General features: G+C 35.3%; 1 protein-coding gene across 4 annotated transcripts in view; it reads left to right on the forward strand.

Annotated features, from left to right (window-relative positions):
* The window catches only part of TBL1XR1 (TBL1X/Y related 1), a 147,757-nt gene that overhangs the window by 70,531 nt on the left and 57,842 nt on the right, over nucleotides 1-19,384 (forward strand). For 3 of the 4 annotated variants that reach the window (XM_081029016.1, XM_081029019.1, XM_081029017.1), the window contains one exon: nucleotides 6,787-6,861. The exons of the other annotated variant lie outside the window; for it this stretch is intronic. The gene's annotated coding sequence lies outside the window, so the exon portion shown is untranslated. The remainder of the gene's footprint in view (nucleotides 1-6,786; nucleotides 6,862-19,384) is intronic. 4 annotated transcript variants of the gene reach the window in all.

The following is a 19,384-nucleotide window of genomic DNA, read 5'->3' on the forward strand; positions in this document are numbered from 1 at the left end:
TCCAAGCTGTGTGGCTCCACAGTTCAGGCTCTGAACCCCCTGTTCTGTAATGTGGCTTCTCTTTTCTCCTAAGTTGTCCTGCTGGAGTCTAATTTGCACAGAGGTGCCATAGATGCTACTGGTGGCCCTGTCATGACCCTTGAATGCCAAGTTCGAAAGAATCCACAGGGCACATGTGGCAACCCCGTCTATCCCACTATAATAACTTCCTTGCCGAGTGATAGATCCGGGTTTTGTTTGAACATTTCCATTGATTTCTGTAACAGTTTTCCATTATATTGAGCAGAAAAATCTTTCTATAACTTCTACCAACTACTTACAATTTTGTCATACAAAGCTGAGTCTCATTTGGTTTTTATGTGTCTAAATGTAGGTGTCAGCCGTGCTCCTTTTGTGCTGTTATGATAGTAACTCTTCTGTTTTGTGGTCTTAACTGGGTCTCGTTCTCTCTCAGAAATCCTCATTTTTTGAATGAGGAATTTGAGTTTACCTTTTGTTTCTTATTGTTAAAATCAAATTAATAACACTTTTAATTTACTTGTTAATAGTATGTTTCCCACTCGAGGTCTGAGAACCACTGACTTTGCATTGCTAGTATTTGAAGAAAGTGGTCCCTTCTCGCCTCTTCCCCCAGTGGATTGATGATTGGAATCTGACCAGTGAAATTCCCCATCCTGCTCTTTTGTGGCTCATAATTCAGTAGTTCTCAGTTCCCACTAGAACCACATGGGGGATCTTTAAAATGCACCCAGTGTTCAGAATCTACCCTAGATCAGTTAAAGCCGTCACATTTAGGTTAGAATCTGGAAAAATATTTCTGTAGGACAGAGTTAATCAAAGACCCAACATCCCTGGCAGAGCTGTTCTCGTTTCTTCTGGGAATAAGAACAGTTCTTCTGTATTGTTCAGCAGAATGATTTTTGTGTTGTTCTAGTCTAATTAGCTATTCAAATTGTTGGTATCTTGAATCAGATATTCAGCCCTTGGGAAGAGTGAGGAACCTAATGAGATCTAGGAATTGTGTCAATTTTTCTTCTAACTTAAGGGCCAAGGTACTGCCTGTGTGGTTTTAGGCAAACTTGGAGAAGGCAAAGTTTGATATATTTTTTTCATCATGTTATTTCTTGTGTTCTTATGCTATTCCTACTGCTTCCCGTCACCCTTCTACTTGTTTCTTCTTCCCAAATAACTTAAAAAGAAATGTTTAGCTGTTGTTAGCTATGTGTTAAGAAGAAAACAATGTTATATTTTCTAAGGCATCGTAAATTATAATTTGCACCATTAATTTAGTAGAAGAAAATAAATTAGTTACCCATTATTGATGTGCCACCTTATTTTTTTAAAAGTAACTGACAGCAGTGTGTGTTTAGTCATACATTTTTATATCACCTTTCTAAGATCACAGCTAAAGTTTGAGTCTGAGCTTTTTCTCATGTCCAGTTCTCTATCACTGAAAGTTAGTGAACTGGACGTTTTTGCTGGGTAGATGTTAGTGCCTAAAAAATAAATTTGACTTCTAATAACACCTGAAACTGCTCAAACCAAATTTTAATTTTAAAAATTCCGTGGCTTAGTGTAAGACAGTTTGTGGTTTTTATTGTCTTTTAATTGCATTGCTTAGTCTCTGACAGGCAAATTTTGGGGTACTTGATAGCTTTTTGTCTTACTCCTGTACAAATTTTTTTGTTTTGTTTTTAATCTAATACAAAGTTCAACCACATGTGATTCTACCAATGAAACTAACTCAACTGAAATAGTAATTGGATGATTACACATCAGTGCATGTTTAAATTGTTCTTTACGTGGGTTTGTGGTCAGAGTATGTCCTATTTTTAGAAAATTGGAATCATAATATACAACTTTTGAATCCATTTTCCCTAAGTACTTACATAACAAAGGAAGTGAAAAATCACAGCCAGTGATGATGGTAAAGCTGCCTTTGGTCTGACTGTTCTCCCTTTGAATCTGATCTTGATCTCAGGGTGAGTTTCCTTAAGATTTCAATCCCTTCTGCTACAGCCTGCTCCCCTTTTCCACTCACCTCATCTTCAGGCTGTCTAGAATATTATGTATGTGTGTGATTCCATGGAAATTGAGACTGGGGTGAGGAGAGCTTAGAATATGTTCTAGAGGCTTTGATGAATGCATAGTATCTTATTAGAGATTACCACGTAAAAGAAGGGAACTAATAAAAATCTTTCGTGAACTGGATCAATGGAATTGAGAAAATTTTGATTTGAAACTGATTTACAAATGCATTCCTTTTTTAATTGTTCCAGTATAAGGTAATCACTGTTTATTTTGCTTTCAAGTCATGTGCTAAGCAGTTTAATTTGGACTTTATCTGTGACTTTTGCTCAGAAGTTCATTTAATAAATCTTTCTAAGCATATTAACCATTGTAGGAATATTATGTTTTTCTCTTCTTGGGATGATTTTCCTCAATTCTCCAAATTTAAACAATTCATTTACACCTTCTATTTTTTAAGGATATCAAGTACACTTTCTTGAATTTGTTATTGGCTACTACGTCCTAGATTAGATTATGTCACTACTTTAAATAATAAGCAGATTTTTTTTATTTGTACCTTTTCTTAGGGAAAGGTCCTATACTCCATTAGCTTTTCAAAGAGATCTACAAATCAGATAAATTTACTTCAGGGTAGTACTTTTGAAGATCAGTGGAAATATACTATTGAGCTATTTTATAGGATTTTTGCATCTTAAAAACAATTCTCCTAATTATGTGTAGGTGGTAGGTTTTAGATGATGTCTGCTGAGTCAGCAGTATCTGTTTCTGTGATGAAAGCCTATTCTAAAATTATTACTTATTTTGGGCAAAATGTTCTACAATACAGATTCCAAAAGCAAAGCTTTTGGATACAAAACCAAAGCCTACAAAAATTTATTACATCACAAGAAGCAAAGCAAATGGATTAGTTTATGTAGAACACAAAGTAGTTGATAATTTTATGCTGATTTTATAATGTGATTCTCATGTGCCTTGTTTTTTGTTGCTTTGTTTTTTTTTGTCTTAATGGCAAAAGATCAACTTTTATTGGTCACTTGATGGAAGTGGCACTGAAATTATTGGTATAGCCAGCCTCTCCTAAGCATTTTTAAAATCAAAGTGCACTGTTGAGAAGTTCTTCCTAACGAGTTTGGTTTATTTGTGCTATAATTCAGTCTCTACTGTGTTTTATTTTCAAATATGTATGTACTTTTTCCTGCACATATGTAGATATAACACTTTGTGAACACACATATCTTAAGAACTATATATGTTCAAGGCACTCTTCTGAGTTCTGGGATGGGACAACAAGATGAGCAGATCAGTCCCTAGTCTCCAGAGATCTGAAAAAGGGAGGTATGAGAGAATAAGGTACTACAAGATTGTGGTAAGAGAGGCTCAGATTCCCCTCTCCAGACAGTGGGGTGAATAGTCAAGGGAGGAAGATGATAGGGGCTGAGCTTTAAAAGAAGAGGTAGGTTAGGTTTGTGGGCAGAATCGTAGCAGGAGGACGTTACTGGCCTAGGAACGCGCAGGGGCACGGCAGCCGGAATGCTGAGAACGGAGAGAGGGCCACCTGCCGTGGTGAGAGCAGAGGCTATAGAGTGAGTGAGAGTAGAAAGGCAGATGTAAAGGGTGCACATGGTTTTCTTTTTGTTTTTTTTTTGACAACTTGAATTACTTTAGTGCAAATAGTTTTAATACGCATTCCGTTTGATTATCTTAAATATACCTCAGATTTTTGTAGTTCTTTCGTAGAATAAATATTTACATATTTTTAAATTTAGATATTCAATTCATAAGATGAAGAATTGTATGGTGTGCTTTATAAATGCCCTGCGCAGTGGCTGGGGCATGGGTAAATGAGTTGACTACAGAAACATCCAGTTATAGAATCCAAAACAGCCCTGCATAGATTTTTTAAGAAATTCCCCAGTTTTCTAGATTGTATTGTATTTGCAAATGGGCATAACTGTTGACACATCATTTTCCACAGATTAATTCACCCTTCAAATCCTAGAATCAAATATTTACCTCAATATGTATCAAATTATTATTGTGATTTTCCCCTTAAGGACTTATAGTCTAATAAGAAAAGTTAAATGAGTGAATGGAGAAAACAAGGTCAGAGAGAGAATTTGAGAAAATTGAGATTCGAGACATACGTGAGAGTGATGAAGGACTCGCTGACCACAGCAGAGTAGGAGAAGAGAACCAGGGAGAGGATGAGAAAGACTAGCAACTGGAATGATCCAAATAGGTGTTTTCCACAGGTAGATGTGTGTGAGTTTGTGTGTGTTGTGTGTGTACATCCCAGTAGAGTAAACAAATATCCATTGGGGTAGAGTGCTCTGTTAGTCTATTTCCATTTTTGTTTAAAAAAGTAAATGTTACTTATATTTAATGTAGGGTTTCAAACTTGTACCCTCGTTTGGCCGTGATGTCCCAGTCATGTATAACATCTGGTACATAATGGTTTTCAGAAGAGTGGGGTATTCTACAAAGCAAAAGTGTCACTCCTGTTCCCTTGTTGCATTTCATGTGAATTGCCATGTATTTGAACTTACTGCTGTAAGCTTACTTGTGTTTAACTACATAGATTTATGGATTATATTATCTAGTTTTAACCAAACTCCACAAAATAGACTATACTTAAAGACCCCTACGAAGAAACCGAATGCAAGACTCATAAATAAGAATAGGAAACAAGAAAACGATAGAACTGATGATCAACTACCAGAATGACCTTTCCTCTTGCCGTGATCTAATCATTTTAGAAGATAGCTGATAAAAATTAGAGGTTATCAAGAAAGATGTTTGTTTGGGGTGGCCGGTTAGCTCAGTTGGTTAGAATGTGGTTCTTGTGACACTGACGTTGCTGGTTCCATCCCTGCATGGGCCTCTGTGAGCTGCGCTCTCCTTAAAAAACTAAGAAAAGAAAGATGTTTGACATATAGGTAGGTGTACATTCACTATTAGTACGGATGAGCCTTGCTCTAAGAATAAATTGTGCCTTGAGATGTTAGTTAATGATATAAAGCCATCATGATTAAGACATTCAAAAGGTGAGTCTAGAATATTGGGGTCAGCTGGATGGCTCAGTTGGTTAGAGTGGGAGCTCTCAACAACAAGGTTGCCAGTTCGATTCCCACATGGGATGGTGGGCTGTGCCCCCTGCAAACTAAGACTGAAAACGGTGCCTGGACTTGGAGCTGAGCTGCACCTTCCACAACTAGATTGAAGTCCAACGACTTGGAGCTGATGGGCCCTGGAGAAACACACTGTCCCCACTATTCCCCAATAAAATAAAATAAAACAAAATAAAATAAGAATCTAGAGTATTTTAAACAATATTGCAACACTGTAAATAAGTAATTTGTATATTTTTTACTTTGGTTTTCTGTGTTTTACATTGTATATAATTCAGTAGCACATGTTAATTATTTATAAATAAATCGAATGAGTGTATGCCAAAGCTTTTTTCTGATAAGTGCACTCTGCCGATTTTTGGATAACAAATAGCCTTATATAGCCTACAGCTCAAAAACTCATGAAAAATTTGTAGTAAAGTAATTGATGTTCATAACAAATGACCCTGAGGTAAACAGAGCCTAGCAGTAATCTAATTTTTGTTTGGACTCAGTCTTGATATCTATAGAATATTTCCCCTATAGATGGTAGAAAGGATCTACCAGCTAGTTTACAAGTGTCTTGTACCAAAAAGCCCAGGGGGCTTACTCCCCTGTATTGAAACACCAGAGGCTGGTGGAATATTACCAGCCTGTGTGTTGATATTACCATCTGTAATTTCAGTTCAGTGTACGACATGTTTAATAAATGTTCTTTCAACTCCTAGATCTCCTTATAACTTAACTACTTTAAAATTATGCACTAGCACTAAAGTTACGCAGTATGGCCATGAAGTTGGCAGTCAGCACAGTGAGAGTTCCAGTCAGTTAAAGATAAAACCAGAGGGGAGCAAACTTCAAGGGATGAAGTTCTGTCTGCTGTTATTCAGTATATTTGCTTAGTTATCTTTTTAGTCTTTCCTGACGTAGTTCGCCTGTTAAGTGCATGAGGTAAAGCTCCTACATCCCTTTCTGTGGCATCATCCTGTGCTCTTCCAGAAAACTGCTCCACTCCAGCACACAGTGGGACCCACGCGGGTCAGTGTCCGCCTGCGAGTCACTGCCCTGGCAAGGGTGTGTGAAGAACCACGCGCATATTTACAAAAAAGGTTCACAGACAGTAATGTGCTGTGACTTAGCAATTGAAAAGACTGGGTAAACTCTGTAAAATGTCAACTCTGAAGAGATTAAAATTTAATAAAGGTTTGATTGAAATGGTTTCAAAAGCAATCATGTATTTCTCTTTATTTTTAAGCAGAATATATAGAATATAGGTTTAATACTCGTCGTGGCTCATGTTTACAGGTTATTAACACACTGTACTGGGCACTATTACAGCAGTATTTGCAAGAGTTGATTTGCATGTGGGTCAGTTTGTGCAAATTCATCTCTTGAGCCACATGCTGTTGTGTGTCAGCCTTTTAGGAATGTTAGCAGGTTCAGTGCCTGCCACAAGGTAATGCACTCAAAAGTTGCTGCTGTTGTTTATGATAACAATTGCTTAGAGGGAGAAAGATACTCACTAGTGGAGACCTCAAAGACATAAATGAAGAAAGCGTATTTCATACATGTAGAATTTGGTGTGAGAAATCTTTTAAACTGAATTTGTTTTAGGGCACACTGAATATTTTACTTTCCTTTTTCTCAGCATCAGCAACAGCAACTTGTGATTGGTGGTACCGGATATTCAGTGGTACATCCCCACATCAATGCACTGCCAATGGTAAGAATTGCTCCCACTCGACTATTAGAGTATTTTATTGCTCTTTCTGTTACTCTCTTATTTTTAAGAATCTATTAAGAATTTTGAAAGTTTCTCACAATTCTGACAAAATACATGTGTTCCCCAACTAAAAACTTTTTAAATATAATTTAAGGTACTTAAAGTAAATGTTCATTAGTATAAATAATGAAAAGGCAAATCCTTATTTTTTAGATTTCTATTATCTGTAGATTTTATAACTGCTTGCTTATGGTTACCAGGATGAAAACTATTATATAGTGATGATCGTATATTGTGAATAGAATTTTCTTGTTAAACTTAAGTTATAGTGGCGGTAATAGCTCGTGTGTTTTTGTCCATCATCTTACTATAATAGTCTGTTTCTGTGTATTGTGTTCATCCTAATTATTTATAGTTAGTGGGGAAGTTAAGTGGCTGAATTTTCTACCTATTTTAGTTAGTGAAAATTTTTCAGGAGAACCATTTTTACCAATTAAAAAGATCATTTAGAAGCCTTTCTCTGTTGAATACAAATCTGTTAACTGTATTATTACAGCAAAAAGAGCACTGGACTCTGTAGAGTTGCGATTTGCTCTCTTGTGTGTGTCTTGGCTGACATTTGGCAAGTACTCTTGTAAAAGTAGATGACAGGATTGGATGAAATTTCTAAAGTTTCTTCTAGCTTCAGGCTAAATGATCTCATCACTGTAAATGAGAATCCGTAATGATTCTCCCTTAGAAAAAGTAATTCCCTACCTAAAAGGTATTGCTATGTATTTTGGGGACCAGTAAATAGCAAGATAATTAATTTTTGCTTCTTGTTGTTTTTTGTTTGTTTTTTTAGAATTAATTACTTAAAGAATATTTTCTATTTCAAAATACATTCTATAGTGCATCGTCAAAAATTTTAATTATTTTTAATCAGATTTTCATTTTAAACATTAAATCAAGGAGCTATACAAACTGATGGAAGTTTATAGAATTTGGTGGGAAATGGTAGATGATGCATCAGTCTGAAGTAAAAAACTAAAAATTAATTAGAACTAGGATAAATAGGTGAGATAAGTTATCTGTGAAAATATTCCTAGGAAATGATTGATTTTAATAATGAATCTATCCGAATGTTGACGAGGGGGATTTCCTTTGTCTAAACTGTCTTTGAATTCTTATTGGGAGGGGCAAAGAGGGATGACCTCCTTTCCACCCTTCTTCTTCTACCCCCCACTTCTCCAGTTAATGGGGAATGTTGGGGAAAATAAGAATTTTTTTTCTGTCTTTTCCTAGCTCGAAGGAGTATGTGGTTCTTCATTAGACTATAGAGTTGCTCAAGTAAATAGCTCCATGGTAAATCATCTTTGGCATTTTCGAGCATCTGCCCTTGGCTTTTTGTTTGAAGCTCACATTTGAAACCTGTTTGCTAGGTTATTGAGTCTTAACTATTTATGACATGTCTCCCCTGAGAATCGGTTGCACAGACTGTGGGCATCTGAGATGCAGGTGCTATGCAACCAGCTACCTCTCTAAGTGCCTGTCCTCAAGTGAAATTTTTAATGTGCCACTCACATAGACTGTATGTTGTTGTTTTTTTTGTTTTGTTTTTGGAACAGCTTATAAACTATATTTTAAATCTGAGCATCTCAAACACATTTGCCAATTTTATTGAAAGTCCCTGCAATCATTTTTAAGTTATGATCACAGAAATTTGTTTATTTATGTTGGTGTTAGTTCTATTTGTGTGTATATGTGTGTTATAGATCAGTTACAGGATTGCAGAAAACTTGCTTACAGTCTAGCTGAGGACACTGAAGCCATTTCTACATATTTGCCTGATATGCTTATAAATTTATAGACATTAGTTCAAAATGGTGATTTTCATAAGGGCCTGAGAAATGCTGTAGTGCTCTGGGTTACACCTGTGCTATGTAGTATCTCATATTTCCCCTCCCCGAAAATGCCATATAGGAATGCTTTGAGGGAACAGTTACTTCTTCTACCACCCCCACACCTGCCCTCAACTTTGTTCTTGATATAATAACCATGAAGGATTTATAATCCTATTTGTCTCTTCACTTGCCTAGGTACAGGTTATTTTAACTAATTGCGCCGTAAGGGATCATGAATGACAGCTACTTTCCTATATGTTCCATAAGTGCTTTCTGTAATTATCTTATTGCATTAATAGAACCCATTGGCCAAGTCTATATTATTATTTAACTTTTTATTGTGAAAAATTTCAGACATTCACTAAGTAGAGAATAGCATCATGAACTCTCACCTAGATGCAGTAGTTGCCAGTTTTGTTTTATGTAACCACCTGATCCCATGTATCCTCCTGCCAAACCTGATTATTTTGGAGTCAATACTTATATCACTTGATTTCATTCATAAATATTTCAGTATGTGTCTATGGAATATATGGACTGTTTAAAAATGTGTACAATACCATTATCACATGTTAAGAACTGACAAAATTTTTTATTATTTGAAAAGGAATTTAAAGATACTGTTAAAAAAATAGTAGTACAAAACATAAAATTTACCATCTTAACATTTTAAGTGAACAGTTAGTACACTTACGTGTAGCGTAATCTATTGTAGCATAATAGGTCTCTAGAACTTTTTTATCTTGCAAAACTGAAACTATACCCATTGAACAAAACCTCCCATTTCTGCCTCTCCCCATTCGTTAGCAACAACCATTTTACTTTTTGTTTCCATGAGTTTGACTACTTGAGATACCTTATATGTGAAATCATACAGGATTTGTCTTTTGCAGCTGGCTTAATTACCTTAGTGTAATGTCCTCTAGGTTCATACATGTTAAAGCATGTGACAAGATTTACCTCTTTTTAAAGGCTGAATAATATTTCTTTGTATATATGTACCATATTTTCTTTATTCATTGTCGATGGACATTTGACTATAGTGAATAATGTGGCGATGAACATAGGTGTGTAAATATCTCTTTGAGATCCTGCTTTCAATTCTTTTGGGTATATACTCAAGTGAGATTGCTGGATCATGTGGTAATTCTAGTTTTAAATTTTTTTAAAAAAATTTATTGGGGAATATTGGGGAACAGTGTGTTTCTCCAGGGCCCATCAGCTCCAAGTCATTGTCCTTCAGTCTAGTTGTGGAGGGCGCAGCTCAGCTCCAAGCCCAGTTACTGTTTTCAATTTTAGTTGCTGGGGGCGCAGCTCACCATCCCATGCGGGAATTGAACCGGCAACCCTGTTGTTCACAGCTCGTGCTCTACCCAACTGAGCCATCCAGCCGCCCGTCTAGTTTTAATTTTTTAAGGCACCTCCGTACAGTTTTCCGAAGTGGCTGCACCGTTTTATATTCCCAACAATACTGTACAAGGGTTCTGATTTCTCTACACTCTTGCGAATGCTTCTTGTTTTCTGTGGGTTATTTTGTTTTGTTTTTGGATAGTGGGCATCCTATTAGGTGTGAGGTGATGAGGGTAATTTCTTAATATTACCATATAGCCATTTAGTTTGTTTTTCCCATCTGCTCATAAGTAATATTTTTAACAGAATCCATGCATTACATTTGGTTTGTATGTACAGCTTATGTTTTTACCTCTTTATTAAATTTTCCCTTTTATTTGTCCTGTAAGGTTTCCTCATTCTGTATTTTGTTAATTGCATTCCTGTAGTAAGATGCCTTTCCCTTTATTTTTTGGTAAATTGGTAGTTAGATCTAAAAGCTTAATCTAATTCAAGGTGTGTGTGTGTGTGTGTGTGTGTGTGTGTGTGTGTGTGAGATACTTTATTTTTTGGGAGGGTAGGATAGGGATTAGGGTGGCAGAATATTGCATGGGTGGTGTTAAGTAATTCCAAGAAGAGGCATATAGTATAATACTTCGTTGTCTATATTTGTAGTATTAGGTGACCATTGCTGGTCATTGCCCAAATCCATTATTTCCAGGACCATACAGAATGTTGATATCCTAAGTGTATCAAGCCTTTATTTATTATCTGTAATGTTTCTTTGTTTTTTTGTTTCGTTTTTTTTTTTTTTAAAGATTTTATTGGGGAAGGGGGACAGTGTGTACTTCCAGGACTTTTTTCCAAGTCAAGTTGTTGTTCTTTCAGTCTTAGTTGTGGAGGGCGCAGCTCAGCTCCAGGTCCAGTTGCTGTTGTTAGTTGCAGAGGGCGCAGCCCACCATCCCCTACGGGAGTCAAACCGGCAACCTTGTGGTTTAGAGCCCACTGGCCCACGTGGGAATCGAACCAGCAGCCTTCGGAGTTAGGAGCATGGAGCTCCAATCGCTTGAGCCACCGGGCCGGCCCTATTTGTAATATTTCTACAAAGAGAAACTTCCCTCATCAGACATTTGGTTACTCTGTAGCATAGTTGGCATAGGAAAAGGCATACTATATACTTGATTCTTTTCTTTGTTTACTAATTTTCAAGGTATAGAGTTGATTCCTAGATCCTGGAAAAGTAGACCAATGAGGACTTTTTAAAACGTGTCATTGTGAGCTTGTGGATTTAAGTATTGGTATGTTTATTGCATTGTAGTTTTCATTCTTACTCTTTTGGATGCTCACGTTGTCTTGGCCAAGGAGCATTTTGGGGTTGACTTCTGAGTCTTTTTGACAGTGGCTTTCATAAAAATAAATACTTGTTAATGCATTTATTTTGAAACAATACATAAGCCATTTATCTACCTTTTTGGTTGTTGTTGGTGATGGTGCTACCCATAGTACAGATGGAAATTTATTTCACAGTCTTTCTCTGACCTACCCCTGCCATGTAACAGGGCAGACCTCATTACCACCACCAACATGTAGTGTGCGTGCGTGTGTGTGATTAGTCTTTGAGATACCTTGGCCCTTGTTTGCCTTTTGCTTCCGTCTCCTCTCACCCTTTACCTCCACATCTAGACCTGCACTGCAGAGGGTGGTAGCCACTAGTCATGTGTAGCTATTGAACGCTTAAAACGTGACTAGTTGTCATTGAGATGTGCTGAAAATATAAAATGCATGATGGAATTTGAAGACAATTTCTAAAAAGTTGAATCTCGATTTTAAAATACTGATTCTAAGAAATGATAATTGGATGTGTTGGGTTAAATAAAATATATTAAAATCAATTGTTATATGTTTTAATATTTTTCATGTGACTACTAGAAAGTTTAAAATTACATAAGTTGTTTGTCTTATGGCTTGAATCACATGTCTGTTGGCAGTGGTTTTCTAGGCCTTGCTAGTCACAGCTGCCTGACCTATAGTAGATTCTCCTTATCTGCCAGAAACAAGTAATTAGTGCAAGGAAAATTTGGTTACTACTAAGATCTGGGGAAAACTGGAATAACTCCCAGAGGATTCCTAAAATCAGATGATGCGACTACATCACAAAGCCAAGAAAGTTGTCATTACTTACTCAGTAGGCCCTCAGTTTACAAATGAGGTACTAAAGCTTAGAGAAATGACGCTATACCACATACTTTGTCATAGTTACAGACCCAAGACTTGAACCAGATCTCATTTTCAGTGCAGCATTTAAAAAAAATTCTGTCATACAAATTATATAGAATCTGAATATGCTTCCAAGGTGCATCATGAGAGCTTTCACAGGACCTGGGGAGGAGATAGAACAATAAGGATTAAAAGCATCTTGGCTCGAGAGCTCTAGGTGTTTTTCATTACTATTAAGCGCTACAGATGCAAACTGTCAGGAAAAATTTGTTTTCTCATCTATTTGTGTTATTCTCTCATTCAGGAAGATCAGTTATTCAGTTTGCTCTCCTTTGTCTGCATTTATTATCTTGTCAAATCATTTTTCTCCCCTAATTTTTCAGTTGTAAAGTTGCCTTTTGTGTCTTTATACCTTCTTCTGAGAACTTCTGTCTTTCCCATAATTTCAAGTACATAGTGTTACCCTTGAAGGATGGATAGAGTAGCTGCCTTAATGTCTTTATTTAATAATTCTCACATCTGGAATGTTTCAGGGTTGGCATCTGTTTTCATCCTTTTCTGACAGAATTGGTCAGATTTTCCTGATTCTTTGTATGTCAAGTAATTTTGATTTTATCCTCTCGGGAGAAATTTTTTTTCCTTCTCATTGAAGCAGGTGATCAGCATGGTTAGGTTTAGTGTGCAAGTTCTGTTTTACTCTCTGTGATGTGGGCAGTTGTTTTAATGTTAGTTCACTTTTCAAAGCCTCTGCTAAGCTGCTGCGGGTCTATTCCTCACATGCACCATTCAGGATTAGTATGGGACCTGAACACTGGTTGGTATCTGTAGTTCTCAAAATCTTTCCTTCTTTGGGTGTGTTCTGCATAGACTCCTCGGGATGAATTTGCGACTTTGTCAGTTCCTGCACAGAAATAGAGGATCTCTTCCTCCAACCTTTATACTCCAGCTCCCAGGGGCCTCTTTTCCTGGTTTTGTTTGGTTCTTTTCATTTAAAGGGACTGGCTTAATCAAGCTTTGGAGTGGGGGAAAAAAGCACACAAAAATATAGGTATGTCAGTTATACTCTTGAGCAAGTGTCTTCAGAAGAATAGTAGAGAGTTATAATTCAAATATGGAGTAATGGCTCCTGTCAGACAAATTATCCCACAAAATGTGATCACAGACTCTGGACAACATCTGAAAAAATCATCATGAGGACACTAGAACAAACAAAAACAAGTACAAACTGGACTGTAGTGGTTTCTAAAAAGAAGGGAATGGCTTTGGGTGAGTTTTCCATCTTGATGGTTTTGCCGGAGAGCAGGCTGTATTGGCTTGTTTGCTGACTTCCTGGCTTGAGGAATCAAAGACAGAGTTCAGAACGACCACACCAGCTGCAGAGTAATGGAGGCAGCAGGAGGAAGAGGGAGGAAATCCCAGAACCGCAGAGGTAGGATATCGAATACTGTGTATAAATTCTGCCAAGTATGGATGGGCTGACCCCTAAACTGGAAACAGTTCAGGTGTCTGTCAGTGAGAGAGTAGATAAACAAACTGCTGTATTTGTACAACATAGTACTACTGAGCAGTGGAAAGGAACAAACTATTGATGCCTGCAGCAACTTGGATTAATCTCTGAATTATGCTGAGTGAACATAGCCTTTCATAAAACAAGACATAACATGATTCCATTTATATCATGTCCTAAAAACAGGTAGATTTTATCTATCCAGAAGATGTGGTGGAAGAGGCAGAACTAATTTAAGTTGGGAAAAAAGTGATTGTCATGGCTTAGAAGTGGGTGCCTGCGTATTGGGGACAGTGATTAAGTGGGGAAGGGCATGTGGGAACTTTCTAGAGTGATGGTAGTATCCTGTTCGGTAATTGGCTTACTTGAGTATATATGCATTTTTGTCAAAACTCATTGAATGGTGCACTTAATATGTATCCATTTATTTGTGTGTGTAAATTTTCTTTAAAAGAAAAACTGTATTGACTACTTCACTATAGTTAATGATAGGCAAGCCGAAATAAACATGGGGGAATTCTACTGAGGTCTGCTCTACAACTCCTTTTGAAATGCTTGAAAAATTAAGGTCAATTAATAAATCTGGTAAAACATATACAAGGAAATGTTAATTTTAAAGTCTTGGTGGTGGCTGTGTTAATATTCTCTGTACATACAGTTCTCAGTTTTTCTGTATTTTTGGAATTTTCATAATTTAGGTTGGTGCAAAAGTAATTGCGGTTTAAAAGGTTGAAAATCATTTCAAAAACCACAGTTACTTTTGCATTAACTTAATAAAATGTTATAAAGATACTAGTAGATAGTATTTCTCTAAACTAGTTTCCTATTAATATGTTGTTTTTAGTGGCTTTCATCACAATTGATATTATTTAAATTTGAAAATAGTTTATCCGTAACATTTTTCTGTGCACTGAGCTGTGAACTGTTTAGGATGCAGAAAGATATAGAAATATAAATAAACAATAGAAGTGAGAAGACAAAACATATCTACATAATAATTTGATTACTTACTTCAAAGTGACATAGCAAAAGCTCATTAAAATAATCTATAATACATAAATTCGGAGGGAACGGATACATAATTAGAGTATGCTCAGAGTCAAGTATGATTAGTGGGAGATGGAATCCCTAGGGTTACTTATTTTGAACAAATTTTGAAAATGCTATTAGAGGAAATTATTAGATTCCCTTTCCATTCTTTTAATTGACCAATTGTCATTTATGAAGTATGGCTTAGGACACATTTTTTTAATGCGTTGTATTCATTTTTCAAAGAAGGAATGCTGTATGATTTTTATGCCAGAATTGTTAGCCAGATTGTGTGATTAGAATTTGTTTTTAAAAATAATCTGTATTTTAGAAATGCGGTAACAGTGTGTTCATGAGTTGTTGGGTTGAAAAGCAAACGATCATTGTTCCAGAATTTTGTGGTTCTTTCATAAAGTTTTGAAAGACAAGTATAGTGCTATTAAAACATATTGACACAGTATTTGATATTAAGTATAAACTTTAAAAAATACCAATACGTTTTTTTATCCTCAATTTATTCTTGGGAAATCTATGCTGATAGGCTGTATTTTTTTTTAATGTCTATATCAGAATAAATTTTAAGTGGCTGGAGATGAGAGAAAAATAAAATATCAATATTAATATTAAAATATAAATTGTAATTATGAGATGTGGTGTTTTTAACCATTAATTTGATCATTTCAGCCTTTATGTTGACAATTTTTTCTTCCCCAATCTTGAAATGATAACTTCCAGCAAAACTAAGCAGTTATTAAAAGTATTTTAGAAAATAAAAAGTTACATATAATTACTTGATGTTATAATGGCTTCATATTTTTCTAGTGACCCCAAAACAGTCAGATTTGGACTTAGATTTGATCTTTATCTTTCCAATTGTATTGCAATAATAAAAGGAGTTGCCATTTTCTAGGTATTATAACTTCTCAAAGCAAGTGTGCTGTGTTGTGCTCGAGTCTAGCCATTTATATTGTTCCAAGAATTCTTTATTGATATGTAAATGAGATATTTTGGTCTTTGAGAAAATCATGTGCTGACTTATTATTTAAGTAGTGGAAAGAATTGTAAATGTGTTTATGTTCTACAGATAGAAATTTAGTGATGGACAATCTAGTGGGCTTCACATGACAGACCAACTAATTATATAAACATCACATATCCCTTTAACTGCTGATCTTGGTGCCAGTGCCACCTTAGAGGAGAATATTTTACCCGAGGTAGTTGTTTAATCCTAAATTTTCACAGGATCTGTTTTACATCTGTACAATATTGGCTAAAAACAGTACTGCTTATAGTATCTTATTAGTAATACTATTTTTATCAATAGCTAAGCTCAATGTTTAAGTCTTTTTGGAAAAGTCATGGGGGAGGTAGATGGAGATGTAGAAAAACCACTGAGAACATGTGGTGGTCAAAGCAGCTCTAAAGTATGCTTTGCTTATATATCCTGATTTCTGTTGTTTACCATTATTTTAATCTTAAGGTTATTTTAATCAGCTCATTAGGATTGTAAAACAAAATGCTCAAATTAAAATGGAAAATATGTTCAATATAAAGGAAAATTTTGTTTCACAGATTTTATGTCTCAGACACACATGGATATCACAGACATTTTAAGATTATCCAGGATCAAAATTTATTACCATCAAGACTGCTTTATTTTTGCCTTTGTTTCTACCAACGAGGGAGAAATTTTATTAGTGATTCTGAATAACATATTAGGTACTATATTGCCAAGATGAAATGTTCAAGTGAATAATTAATGGAATTGTGCTGATGCCAAGTTATTTTATAATTCCTTAGGTAATTTGCATAAAAGAAGCTACATTGAGTTTTTTTTCATTGAGTTTTCTTGTATCTTTATATCCTTTAAAGATAGAGATTGCATCCTTTAGAAGAGTAGATTTTTGATTGAGGGATATGTTTATTGGTTCTTATGTCCCTGCAGATTTAAATCTGCCAGGTAAGAACCATAGATAGCATCACCATAAGCGAAAAATAAATATAAATTAGAATGTCAGCTGACCTATGAACTTAAAACTTATAATTCAGTTTATTAGACCTTGGAGGATTAGCTGGGACAAGGTGGTTAAATTGTATTTAGGGAATGAGAGTTAGAAAACCACCATTTTTTTGAGTCATCATAGCCTTTCTATTATTTGTTACTGATAGAAGCTTGATTTCTTTCAACATAGAAAATAAAACACAAAGACACTCTTATTTTATGTTTCTGTGTGTGGGGGAAAAAAAGTCATTTACTTCAATTAGCCTGTTGTCAGAAGGAGAAGCCACGTTCTGTTTTGAAAGCTAACCAGATAAAAGTTATTGCATAGGGAAAATACATGCATTAACAAAGAAGGATATCACAAGCATAATTATTGTTTCATTGCATATTAAAATTAAATGATTGTTTAATTTACACTAATCATTTCTCATCATTTTACTCTTTGTTCAAGTTACTTCACTGAGGACATTTATGAGACACTTTATCATTTGAAGTTATTATTAGCCCAGTGGTGTTCCTGTGCTTATATTTTAGATTTCCTGACCAAAGGTGAACAGATTTTTTTCAGGTCATAATTTGGTCACTTATTACTAATCCCGTTTAGATGATATTGCTACTGAGGTTGGCATATCTTACAAATCTTACCTGCATTTGCAAGTTATAAAATAATTGCTATTAGCAATTCAGACATGAAAATTATTTTGTTTCCAACTTGTATTTTCAATGTTAACCTTTAAATTTCGCTGTTAACAAAGGCCCTACATTTTATTGCTTCCTAAATTCATCCGTAGACTCCCTCAATGTTCAAGCTAGAGGAGCCCTTTCAGATTACCTAAGTCAGCACCCTCATTTTACAGATGAGGAAACTGAGGCCTTGGACTAGAACAGAGGTCTCCTGACTCAGTCCAGGACTCTTTGTGTTACACCGTGCTGCCTGATGTTTGTTTATGGAACTCGGCAACATCACATACAGGGTGAGCTTTTTTTTTAAATGAACACACAAAGTGGTTTGCTCCTCATCAACTGCTGTTCATCATTCCTGTCTAACTTTTTATTTTCCTTTTTTACCCTTACCTATTTTAATCTGTAACATAGTCCAACTACTGATGATTTTTTTATTTTTGCTGCTACTTCTTGCCATTTGACCATTGTTTTTAAGAATTAAACTCTTAGAAGAAGTTTTCTTATCAGTAACTGTTATAGCCTCACCAGGCATTATAGCAATAGTAGATTAAACTTTATAGAAGAAATGATTTGAAGAGTCTTAAATTTTAGATTTAAAAATGAATTACAAGTAAGTGCAGGAGTGTGGATATGAGATCTAAGAGCAGATATACTAGTGTGAGAGCAATTTTTGTGTGAAATAAAATGCCAAGAAATACTAGCCAGCAGTGTGACATAATTGCAATAAAAATGGTTTATCTTGTGATCTCATGGATTGAAAAACATTTGTGTTTTAGATTATAGAGTTATTTTCTGTATTGATGCTCAAATTGTCCCATTTTTGGCTAGTGAGAATCTCTTTAAGTTATAGTTGCTATGTGCTTTAGACAAGACCCTAGTAGTTTTAGGTAACTTTCTTGCTTTCTCGTTTAACAAGATGTTATAGACATACATAGTTTTCAAGGGTGACTCCAGGACTTTCAAGTTCTCGTAGTAAGCTTATGATTTCTAGATTTCTGTAGGACCGAAGTGTCATTTCACTCCCCCTTCCATTGTTTTGAATTTTTATAAACATTGTTGATAATTAATTTTGCTTTTGTAAAAAAGTAAGAAAAAACAAAAGTTTTCAGCTTAATGAAAATTAACATGCTTCTCTTGTATATTTACTTTAAAAGAAATCTGTTGTTTTATGTCACTAAAATAACCATGATGTCAACCTCTAGAATTTTTGACTGTTAGGGTAAACTAAAGTACTAATTCAACGATGAATGCTGGAAAAATTTGTTGGATGGGAAAAGGTTACCACCATCACAGTCACACAGATACTTTACGTCATATGTAAGTTTTTGGAATTCTTTGACTATTTAATTATTTATCAGCCATTTTAAAGGGCCCCTACCCACCTGCCAGTTAACTAGTTGTGTTTCAGGAGAACTAAATCAGCGGTCTAGAAATATTAATGCAAAAACAGTTTTCCTGAAAAGATATCTGTGGGGAGAAGGATTGTAAATGTTTTATTTTGACCAAGGCATAACTATATATAAATTGTGCTTGGGTTATATTTCTCGTAATTGAACATCAGAGCTGTTATTTTATGATTTATGAAGGTTTTAAAAATACATTTGATTAGCTGCTATGTGTTACGTGCTAGACTGTAAAGAGGAGGCTGCCTTTTAAACGCTTATAATTTCATAATAGTTGAAAATGCAAATTGGCATAATAAAAGGTGATATAATAGTTTTATCATGTAGATTACAAACTGGTTTTCCATGTATTTCTATTTACCTGTGAGGTTTGTAGACTAGATTTTATTTCTGTTTTACAGAACAAGAAACGGGGACTCAGGGAAGTAAAAATGACTTGATTTAGTGTCTTAATGTCAAAAGCAATAAG

The sequence above is a fragment of the Rhinolophus hipposideros genome, assembly GCF_964194185.1.
Source record: "Rhinolophus hipposideros genome assembly, chromosome: 2".
NCBI lineage: Eukaryota > Metazoa > Chordata > Mammalia > Chiroptera > Rhinolophidae > Rhinolophus > Rhinolophus hipposideros.